Source organism: Nerophis ophidion, linkage group LG11, assembly GCF_033978795.1.
Source record: "Nerophis ophidion isolate RoL-2023_Sa linkage group LG11, RoL_Noph_v1.0, whole genome shotgun sequence".
Classification (NCBI taxonomy): Eukaryota; Metazoa; Chordata; class Actinopteri; order Syngnathiformes; family Syngnathidae; genus Nerophis; species Nerophis ophidion.
The window spans coordinates 28,480,290-28,492,963 of record NC_084621.1 but is presented as its reverse complement, the minus strand read 5'-3'; positions in this window follow the sequence as shown (position 1 = coordinate 28,492,963).

The window sequence follows — 12,674 nt, the reverse complement described above, 5'->3', positions numbered from 1 at the left end:
CCTTATTTTCGCTATCTTCAAAACCACTATCCATTTCCCTGTGACGTCATACAGTGCTGCCAATACAAACAACATGGCGGTTACCACAGCAAGATATAGCGACATTAGCTCGGATTCAGACTCGGATTTCAGTGGCTTAAGCGATTCAACAGATTACGCATGTATTGAAACAGATTGTCGGAGTATGGAGGCAGATAGCAAAAACGAAATTGAAGAAGAAATTGAAGCTATTGAGCGAATAGCTATTGATGCTATTCGGCCATAGCGTGGGTGTATCTAATGAAGTGGCCCATAGCATGGCTGCCTTATTAGCATCGCCGGTAAAATGTGCGGACCAAACCATCAGGACTTTCGCATCTTGTGACACTGGAGTAACTTAAATCTGTTGATTGGTAAGTGTTTGTTTCGCATTGAATGTGGGTATCTAGTTTCAAATGTACATCCAGCTTAGCGTAAATAGCATGTTAGCATCGATTAGCGTAGCATGTTAGCATCGATTAGCTGGCAGTCATGCCGTGACCAAATAGGTCTGATTAGCACATAAGTCAACAACATCAACAAAACTCACGTTTGTGATTTCGTTGACTTAATCGTTGCAAATGCATCTGCAGGTTATCCATACATCTCTGTGCCATGTCTGTCTTAGCATCGCCGGTCAAATGTGAAGACACTCTGGTACATTCAATGGGGGTCTGGCGGCAGATTTCTTGCCAGTGGTGCAACTTGAATCCCTCCCTGTTAGTGTTGTTACACCCTCCGACAACACACCGACGAGGCATGATGTCTCCAAGGTTCCAAAAAATAGTCGAAAAAATGGAAAATAACAGCGCTGAGACCCGGTGTTTGTAATGTGAAAATGAATATGGCGGGTGTGTTACCTCGGTGACGTCACGTTCTGACGTCATCGCTAAAAGACCGATAAACAGAAAGGCGTTTAATTTGCCAAAATTCACCCATTTAGAGTTCGGAAATCGGTTAAAAAAATACATGGTCTTTTTTCTGCAACATCAAGGTATATATTGACGCTTGCATAGGTTTGTGATAATGTTCCCCTTTAACGTGGACCCCGACTTAAACAAGTTGAAAAACTTATTCGTGTGTTACCATTTAGTGGTCAATTGTACGGAATATGTACTGAACTGTGAAATCTACTAATAAAACTATCAATCAATCAATCAATCAATCAACTGGAAACTCCTGCGATTGCAGGGTTGTTGTTTTTTTCTTCATACGTCCACCAAGGAAAGTCAGTCTCAAAGTCGCCATCACTGCCCCGGCATCAGGAGCGGCGTCTGTGTCCTGTGCTGATTGTGCCGCTCCTGAGGCCGACCTCCCGTTTGTCAGCGTCTTGACTGCAAGCTGCAGCGCCGAGCCTGCGGGGCTCCCTGATTACTTAATTGCTCGTGAGAGCTCGTTAAAGCTTCCTATCCATCATGAGTCGTCGTATGGCGAGTGGCAACTCCAGAGCGCTTGATGAGCAATGAAGTGACGTGAAGCGCCATTGTATTGTTAGACTTTTGGGGAATTCATCACATGGATGGATGCTGCCGCCACCAACACCACGAGGGAAAACTCAGGAAAATGTTGGTTTGTAGTCGGACGGCCATTTTTCTTTTTTTTTTTACCTTAATGGACTTGTAGGTCTTTTTTCCGCCACAACCCCCGTGAATTAAAGCGAAGGATAAAAAGGCCTTCCGGCTGCTCGGATGGCTTCACGAGACACTCACAGTCTTACCAGGTGCAAAATCAGAACTGGATGCTGTTCGTATTAATTGGCGATCATTTGCAAAGCGGGTGGAAAAAAAAGGTCTTTTGCCAAGAGCAAGTCTTACAAGCCCCCAGCTGGGCTTGTCAGGGGCAGGCTTGTTGGCATTGTGGCAACATATGTTTGGTGCCAAGAACGCCAGCCATTTGCATTTCTTTTCTCAGAGAATTTTACAAAAGCTCCTTTTGTGCGCCCGAGAGTCCCAAAGTGAGCGTTGCAATTAATCACAAGTGAAATTCATCGGCTGATGAAAAGCCATAATTCTACTTTGGGGAGAGGGGGATGGAGAGTGGCAGCATCTGCAGCACACTCGTGCTTCCACCCCCTTCTCCGTCTTCTTCGTCTTCTTCTCTTTTTTGATGAATGTGCCTTTAAAGGCGAGCCCCGCTTAAATGCGCTCCCAGGAAGAAAAGCAGCAGCGGCGTCTTTCACGTCGCACACACGCCATAAGTCATGAAAATAGTTCTCCAAAACAAGCGGCGCATGATGTCGGGCGCCTGATTGAAGCGATGGCAAGAGACGCTTTGACTCTGCGCGTCACGTTTCGCCGCCATCTATGGGGGACGTCTAATTGACTCAATTAAGCAATTAATTGTTGTGCCGGGATTAGAGACGATACTTCCTGTATGAGTAGAGACGAAAACGGCGCCGGCGCCAAGCGATGGACAAGCTCCAGGTTTTTTTTTTGTTTTTTGTTTTTGCGGGATGGCTCCAGATGGATGGGATTGGGGGTTCGGACTCCTTTGTGGCCAACTGGTCCAAAGAACCCACACGGCGCCTCGCTTGCAGGACCACATCTAGCATAACTGCTCGTGTCCCTACCACTAACCCCTCCAAACGATTTTGAAGGCAATAATTGAAACTTCCCTAATAAAAAAAAAAAAAAAATTACTATTTCATTAACACAGTCCTGTAGGTCAGAGTTTTTCAACCACTGTACCGTGGCACACTAGTTAATATTATTATTATTAATAATACCAATAAAGTAAAGTAACCTAAAGTACCAATGATTGTCACACACATACTAGATGTGGCGAAATTATTCTCTGCATTTGACCCATCACCCTTGATCACCTCCTGGGAGGTGAGGGGAGCAGTGAGCAGCAGCGGTGCCGCGCCCTGGAATAATTTTTGGTGATTTAACCCCCAATTCCAACCCTTAAAGCTGAGTGCCAAGCAGGGAGGTAATGGGTCCCATTTTTAAAGTCTTTGGTATGACTCGGCCGGGATTTGAACTCACGACCTACCAATCTCAGCGCAGACACTCTAACCACTAGGCCGCTGAGCCAGATATTATTAATATCAGCAATAATAATGATAAAAAAACACTTAAAACATATATAATGATAACAATAATAATAACAATGATAATAATAATAATAATAATACAAATAATGATAATAATAACAATAATAATAATAGCAATGATAATAATAATAATGATATACATAATTATAACAATTATTATAATAGCGATGATAATAATAATAATACAAACAATGATAATAATAACAATAATAATAATAGCAATGACAATAATAATAATAACAATAATAATAATAATAATAATATAAATAATTATCAAAATAATTATAATAGCAATGATAATAATAATAATAGCAATAACAATAACAATAAAAATAATAATTGTGTGTGTTTGTCTGGTGTGCCGTGGAAAATTACGCAACTTTACCTAGTTGGTCCAAAAAATATATTTTTTGCAAATCAAGAATTATAATCTGTAAATAATGTGCCGTTGCTGTGTAGAACTCGGCAGGGTAACCACATTGAACTCCATGTCAGTAGGTGACAGCAGGTAGTTAATTTCTTTGTAAAAGTCGGAATATGTCGGGTGAGACGAGGATGGTTTGTTGTGATCCTAAAATGCAGACCACAGGAAAAAATGTGTGCAATGCTTAAGCCAAAATTTAACAAAAGGGAAAGGAAAAGACACTGGCTATGCAAAGCAGAAGTACAACTCAACTGGCTACAAAAGTAAACAGAAACAAAATGCTGGACGACAGCAAAAACTTACGGCGTCAACAAAGTACATCCGTACATGACATGACAATCAACAATGTCCACACAAAGAAGCGTAGCAACAACTCGAATAGCCTTGCTTGCTAACGCAAAGCAGGTGTGGGGAATAGCGCTCAAAGGAAGACATGAAACTGCTACAGGAAAACACCAACTAAACAGGAGTGGCCACCAAAATAACAGCGCAAGACAATAACTAATGCACTACACACAGGAAAATACAAACAAACTCAAAATAAGGTTCCTGGTGGAGTTTCATTTTTTAACGTTTCCTGCTGGTGGTGTGCCTCCATATTTTTGAATGAAAAAAATGGGACCTGCCTCAAAAAAGGTTGAAAAACACTGCTGTAGGTGTTTTAAAGGGGAACATTATCACAATTTCAGAAGGGTTAAAACCAATAAAAATCAGTTCCCAGTGGCTTATTTTATTTTTCGAAGTTTTTTCAAAATTTTACCTATCACGCAATATCCCGAAAAACTGCTTCAGAGTGCCTGATTTTCACCATCCCTATATCCACCCATCCATTTTCCTGTGAGGTCACTGCGTGATGCCTCTACATACAAACATGGGGGATAGAACAGAAAGATATAGCGAGATTAGCTCGGATTCAGACTCGGATTTCAGCGGCTTAAGCGATTCAACAGATTACGCATGTATTGAAACGGATGGGTGGCGACTTGTCCAGGGTGTACCCCACCTTCCGCCCGATTGTAGCTGAGATAGGCACCAGCGCCCCCTGCGACCCCAAAAGGGAATAAGCGGTAGAAAATGGATGGACGGATGGGTTGGAGTGTGTAGGTAGATAGCGAAAACGAAATTGAAGAAGAAACTGAAGCTATTGAGCCATATCACGACAGACAATGGTAACGAGGACGAATTCAGCGATCGCCTTCTAACCAACGATTGCATCTTTTGACAACTGGTGCAACTTGAATCCGTAGATTGGTATGTATTTGTTTGGCATTAAATGTGGGTGGAGGGAAAGGCTGGATGCAAATATAGCTACAAATGAGGCGTAATGGTGCAATATATACATACAGCTAACCTAAATAGCATGTTAGCATTGATTACCTTGCAGTCATGCCGTGCGCAAATATGTCTGATTAGCACATAAGTCAATAACATCAACAAAATTCACCCTTGTGATTTCGTTGACTTTATCATTGGAAATGCATCTGCTTTGAGTGTCGCAGGATATCCACACATCTCTGTGTCATCTCTTCCGTAACATCGCTATCGTCGGTAGCGATGCTACGACAGAAGAGAAAAAACGAGGAACTTTCGCATCTTTTGACAACTGGTGCAACTTGAATCCGTCGATTGGTATGTATTTATTTGGCATTAAATGTGGGTGGAGGGAAAGGCTGGATGCAAATATATAGCGACAAATGAGGCATAATGATGCAATATGTACATACAGCTAGCCTAAATAGCATGTTAGCATCGATTAGCATCCCGTGACCATTGATATGTCTGATTAGCACACTCCACATAAGTCAACTTGAATCCGTCCCTGTTCGTGTTGTTACACCCTCCGACAACACACCGTCTCCAAGTTACGGAAAACAGTAGAAAAAACGGAAAATAACAGAGCTGATTTGACTTGGTGTGTGTAATGTGTTTGAGAAAATGGCGGATTGCTTCCTGTTGTGACATCACGGGTGAAAGGTCACTGCACCAACAGCGAACAATTGAAAGGCGTTTCAATCGCCAAATTCACCCTTTTAGAGTTCGGAAATCGGTTAAAAAAACAACATATGGTCTTTTTTCTGCAACATCAAGGTATATAATGACGCTTACATAGGTCTGGTGATAATGTTCCCCTTTAAACTGAAGCAAACTTTTATAAGTATGGCCGGGCGCTTGTTTCATAACGTTACATCGCTCAGATGTGCTACGTACATAGGACCAGAAAAAATAACTAGTTTCCTGCGTGCTGTCTCGTGGGGGGGTCGCAGCTTTTTTTGACGGCTCCGGACTAAGGCGTAAGGTAGGAAATGATTTTTTCATCATAATTCATAAAGAAACACGACAAACAAAACGGATGCGTGCCGGTCGCACGCGGAAGTTAAGGCTAAAAACTTAGCGCCGAAAACAAACGAGACTTACGTAGCATGGCATGAATCAATCACTTGGCATAAACGAGATACAAGGCAAAAACTAACGTAGACAGGTTGTCAGGCTTGCCACTGACTGTTTGTTTGTGTTTTAGTTTTTCCTCTGTGTGTTTAGTATTTCCTGTCCTTAGTTCCTGTCAGCACTCTTATTTTGGTTCAGTTTCCTGTTTGTCTCCCTGTGTGCTGTCTTCCCTCAGCTGCGGCTGATTAGCACCTGGCCACATCTGTGGTCAATCAGCCAGCTCCTATTTTACCTCCTTTGTTCCTCCAGTCAGTGCTGGATTATTGCATTGCATGTCGCTCTTGTGTCGTTGCTTCCTGTCGTTTCGATGTCGTCATTACAGCTACTACCTGTCGTGCTACTATTTGTCCTTGTCGTCGTAGCGGTAAGCTGTTCCTGTTAGCTATTTGTAGTTTCTTTTCTCCTAGCTCTTTTGTTTCGTGTTTTCTTGTTAGCCATTAGCTGTTTCCAGTTTTACTACCCGCCAGCTTCCACGCTAAGTTCCTTTTTGTTTTCTAGCTCCCACGCTAGCTCTCTTAGTTTGTTATCCGCCCACGTGCGTGCTTTTTATTTGTTCTTGTTTAGTTTTGTTAGATCATGTTTTCCTATCCAATGCCTGCCTCCATCTCTGCATCTTGGGGTTCGACACCAACTAACTTTGACACAGGTTGCATGAAGCAAACACAATGAAGGCAGAACGAGTGATAAGAAAGGATAACAACACCTGATGAGTAACAGGTGTGCGTACAAGGCAGGTGAAAATCAAGTAACCATGGTGATGAAACAAACTCACAGGGGCACAAGCAATAACAAAAGGAGTCCAAAAATAACAGATAACCCAAAAATCATGATCCGGACCACGGATCATGACACGTGCGGCGGAAGAATACGCATGCTGGTTATCACTTAATCACGCGTTGCTATGCTGAGAAAAGAACACTTTTCATCAGCTGTTTAAGGCCCCTTCTACATTAAGGGTAAATCCCACCTAACCTTCTCCTTGTCCACAAACACACACACAATGGTCATTTAGGACCCCCTTCCCGCCCCTGCGTCCGCCAGCGCAACGCGACCTGTGCAACTTATTAAACTTAACTTATCTAAACAATATCCAGTGTCGTGGTATTTCAATTGATAATAATACTAATAACTTAGATTTATATCACGCTTTTCTAGACACTCAAAGCGCTCACAGAGAAGTGGGAACTCATCATTCATTCACACCTGCTGGTGGTAAGCTACATCAGTAGCCACAGCTGCCCTGGGGTAGACTGACTGAAGCGTGGCTGCAAGTTTGCGCCTACGACCCCTCTGACCACCACCTATCATTTATTCATCATTCATTCACCAGTGTGAGCGGCACCGGGGGCAAAGGGTGAAGTGTCCTGCCCAAGGACACAACGGCAGCGATTTATTTGAGATGTCAATAGGTGGGAATTAAACCTGCAACCCTCAGGTTACTGGCCGGCCGCCTTACCCACTACCCCAGGGGTTGTGAACCTTTCTGGCTGAGAGAGCCATGAAAGCCAAATATTTCAAAAACGTATTTCCGTGAGAGCCATATTATATGTTGGTAATATTTTGATATGGGGAACATATTCACCAATAATTTGTTGCTTATTAACATGCAAATTCGTAACATATTGGCTCTTAATTAGTCATGTTTAAGTACTTATTAATGCCTTTTTCTGTATGGCCTTATTTTACAAGCAGTAAGCCTTTAACTAAGAGTCTTCCCTTATAACATGGGTGTCAAACGCTGGCCCGCGGGCCAAATTTGGCCCTCCCTGTAATTTCATTTGGCCCTTGAGGCAATGTCAAATTAACATTAGAGCTGGCTCGCCGGTGTTATACAGCGGCGGTTTCGCTGTAACACCGCATTCACCGCTAATACTCATACTTGTCAACCCTCCCAATTTTCCCAGGAGACTCCCGAAGTTCAGTGCCCCTCCCAAAAATCTCCCGGGGCAACCATTCTCCCGAATTTCTCCCAATTTCCACCCGGACAACAATATTGGAGGCGTGCCTTAAAGGCACTGCCTTTAGCGTTCTCTGCAACCTGTGGTCACGTCTGCTTTTCCTCCATTCAAACAGCGTGCCGGCCCAGTCACATAATATATGCGGCTTTAGCGCACACACACAAGTGAATGCAAGGCATACTTGATCAACAGCCATATAGGGCACACTGAGGGTGGCCGTATTAACAATGCCAACACTGTTACAAATATGCGCCACCTTGTGAACCCACACCAAATAATAATGACAAACACATTTCGGGAGAACACCCGCACCGTAACACAACAGAAGAAACACCCAGAATCCATTGCAGCACTAACTCTTCTGGGACGATACAATATACACCCCCCTGCTACCACCAAACCCCGCAGGTCCCTATTAAAAGGTTAATTTGTTGAACCTTGGCCAGTAGCTTTGTTCAGTTTAAAATTTTGGCCCACTCTGTATTTGAGTTTGACACCCCTGCCTTATAACCTCAGAATTATTGCTTATTAGTAACCCTAACCTTTATATGGTCCCCTAGTGTCCAAATAACTCTTAATTAAGTCTTTGTTACTTAGAATATGTTCCCCATACTGTTACCAATATTTTTAACACTGAATACAACTAAATGTGCACATTTTTAAGTTAAAGTATAATAAGTCTCCTATTCTTTTTAAAAACATTGTTATTCTGAAGCCAACAAATAATAAATGAAATACTTATTACCATTAATGCGACTTCTTGGATTGATGGAATAAAATGCATGAGAATGTTTTTAATTTTGAACGTTATTTCTAACCCTGTGATTACCAGCGGAATCATTTATTAGTTATCGTGTTAAGCAATGTCAGCTAAGATTTATCTGAGAGCCAGATGCAGACATCAAAAGAGCCACATCTGGCTCTTGAGCCGCAGGTTCCCTACCCCTGCACTACGCCATGCCGCCCTTAATTAACTGGAATCCAGTGGGCTGTGGAGCCCCTATTGTAGTGGATCACACCTGAGCCGTCATAAATTAATCAAATCATTAATGGACAGGTGAAAGTACACAATGTGGTAAAGAACATTTTGCAACAATCAATCTAGGGCATGGGTGTGAAACTCTGGCCCGCGGGCCAAATTTGGCCCGCCGTGTAATTTAATATGGCCCATGAGGCAATATCAAATTAACAGTAGAGCTGTAATACCACATTCACTGCTAACACTCATACTTGCCAACCCTCCCGATTTTCCCGGGAGACCCCCCAAGTTCAGTTTCCCTCCCGAAAATCTCCCGGGGCAATCATTCTCCCAATTTCCACCCGGACAGCAATATTGGGGGTGTGCCTTACAGGCACAGCCTTTAACGTTCTCTACAACCTGTTGTCAAGTCCGCTTCTCCTCCATACAGACAGCATGCCGACCAAGTCACATTATATTTGCGGCTCATAAACACACATAAGTGAATGCAAGGTATACTTGGTCAACAGCCATACAGGTCACACTGAGTGTGGCCGTATAAACAACTTCAGCATTGTTATAAATATGCGCCACACTATGAACCCACACCAAACAAGAATGACAAACACATTTCGGGAGAATATCCGCACCGTAACACAACATAAACACAACAGAACAAATACCCAGAACTCCTTGCAGCACTAACTCTTCTGGGACGCTACAATATACAACACCCGACCCAGCCACCACCTCCCTTCCTCCGCTACCACCCACAACCCCGCCCACCTCATTGTTATTTTATTTTCAAATTTTTTAGCCTGTGGAAAAAGTTAATGTTGATAGGTACCTCAACAGCTGCAAATAGAAAAGAGGCATTCCATTTTATACAAACCCCGTTTCCATATGAGTTGGGAAATTGTGTTAGAAGTAAATATAAACGGAATACAATGATTTGCAAAAAAAATGTCAACCCATATTAAGTTAAATAGGCTACAAAGACCACATATTTGATGTTCAAACTGATAAACATTTTTTTGTTGTTGCAAATAATCATTAACTTTAGAATTTGATGCCAGTGACACGTGACAAAGAAGTTGGGAAAGGTGGCAATGAATACTGATAAAGATGAGGAATGCTCATCAAACACTTATATGGAACAGCCCACAGGTGTACAGGCTAAATGGGAACAGGTGGGTGCCATGATTGTGTATAAAACAGCTTCCCAAAAAATGCTCAGTCTTTCACAAGAAAGGATGGGGCGAGGTACACCCCTTTGTCCACAACTGCGTGAGCAAATAGTTAAACAGTTTAAGAACAACGTTTCTCACAGTGCAATTGCAAGAAATTTAGGGATTTCAACATCTACGGTCCATAATATCACCAAAAGGTTCAGAGAATCTGGAGAAATCACTCCACGTAAGCGGCATGGCCGGAAACCAACATTGAATGACTGTGACCTTCGATCCCTCAGACGGCACTGTATCAAAAACCGACATCAACCTTTAAAGTATATCACCAAAATGGCTCAGGAACACTTCAGAAAACCACTGTCACTAAATACAGTTTGTCACTACATCTATAAGTGCAGGTTAAAGCTCTACTATGCAAAGCGAAAGCCATTTGTCAACAACATCCAGAAACGCCGCCGGTTTCTCTATGCCCGAAATCACCTAAGGTGGACTGATGCAAAGTGGAAAAGTGTTCTGTGGTCTGACGAGTACACATTTCTAATTGTTTTTGGAAATATTTGACATTGTGTCATCCGGACCAAAGGCGAACCGAACCATCCAGACTGTTCGAAAGCAAGCATCTGTGATGGTATGGGGGTGCATTAGTGCCCGAGGCATGGGTAACTTACACATCTGTGAAGGCACCATTAATGCTGAAAGGTACATACAGGTTTTGGAACAACATATGCTGCTATCCAAGCGCCGTCTTTTTCATGCACGCCTCTGCTTATCTCAGCAAGACAATACCAAGCCCCATTCAGCACGTGTTACAACAGCGTGGCTTCGTAAAAAAAGAGTGCGGGTACTTTCCTGGCCCGCCTGCAGTCCAGACCTGTCTCCCATCGAAAATGTGTGGCGCATTATGAAGCGTAAAATTCGACAGCGGAGACCCGGATTGTTGAACGACTGAAGCTCTACATAAAACAAGAATGGGAAATAATTCCACTTTCAAAGCTTCAACAATTAGTTTCCTCAGTGCCCAAACGTTTATTGAGTGTTGTTAAAAGAAAAGGTGATGTAACACAGTGGTGAACATGCCCTTTCCCAACTACTTTGGCACGTGTTACGGACAAGAAATTCTAGGTTAATTATTATTTGCAAAAAAAATTAAGTTTATTAGCTTGTCCAGGGTGTACCCTGCCTTCCGCCCGATTGTAGCTGAGATAGGCGCCAGCGCCCCCCGCGACCCCGAAAGGTAATAAGCGGTAGAAAATGGATGGATGGATGGAGTTTGAACATCAAATATCTTGTCTTTGTAGTGCATTCAATTGAATATGGATTGAAAAGAATTTGCAAATCATTGTATTCAATTTATATTTACATCTACCGCAATTGTACGGAATGTGTACTGTATTGTGCAATCTACCAATAAAAGTTTAAATCAATCAATCAATAACAAAATGCAGCAAAAATGTAGGGAATAAAATCAGCCTGTTGGCTTTTATTTATTTTGCAATGGACTTTTATTTGCTGATGAAACCTTACGATGATGTTGACCAAGTGACAGTTTGATAACTTTTCCATGCCTTTAAGTCGTGATGTTGCTTTCCATCAGCGCTTCCATGTGCATCCACTCCGAGGGTTGTCGCTAATGAACACACAATTCAGTTGTGTCGACAGAAGATGGATGCAGCGCAAACGCTGAAGGCAAAATGGGAGCGCATCCAAAAACTTGAAACAAGGCCTCCAAACTTTTTCCCCTTACACCTCGCATTCCTGCTCCTAAGTATCAGGGGCCAGGAGGCGAGCGGCGGCCCCGCGTCCCCTGTTTCTCCTTTCTTTCTTACCCCCCCGCCTATTCCAAGTGTAGCGATTTACAAAATGCCTCTCATCAAAGAATTCATTAACAAGGAAGGTTAATTAAAAAATAAATGCGTAAACATCAATATCAGACCTCAGCACGGTGGAGGGCGATGCATAATGCAGAGTAATGATGTTTGAAAGGCGCTTTAGCACCTCGCTGGGACTCGTACCTCTCAGGCACTTGCTTATTTTGCAAGCCTTTGTTGTCTGACAACAAAGAGAATTATGTTAAATTCATCAGCGGATTAATATTTCAATTTGATTTGCTTTATAGTTGAGGTGCTGTTGGCATTTCCATTTTCCCTCCATATGTGCAGCCATGTTAAGTGCAATCATTACCATTTTCTACCTGGGGGTTCGGGGGGGAAATAACAGGCACCACTGATAGCTCTATTCTGCACGGGTTGGGGGGGGCGGGGGGCGGGCGGGTTCTCATGCATCTTTTAAAAGGTGTGTCTTCACATCTATTATTCTCCCGTGTGGCCTGCAAACAGCTTAGTCACTGCCTTTGTGGCCGCCACGGAACACTTCACGTCACATATTCAATGTCCGATCATTCTTCATTAGCGCCAACAGACACTAAACCAGGGGTCACCAACATTTTTGAAACCAAGAACTACTTCTTGGGTATTAAATAATGCAAAGGGATACCAGTTTGATGCACACTTAAATAAATTGCCAGAAATTGCCAATTTGCTCAATGTACCTTTAATAGATTAATCTATATATAAAAAAAAAAGGGTATTTCTGTCTGTCATTCTGTAGTACATTTTTTTTCCTTTTA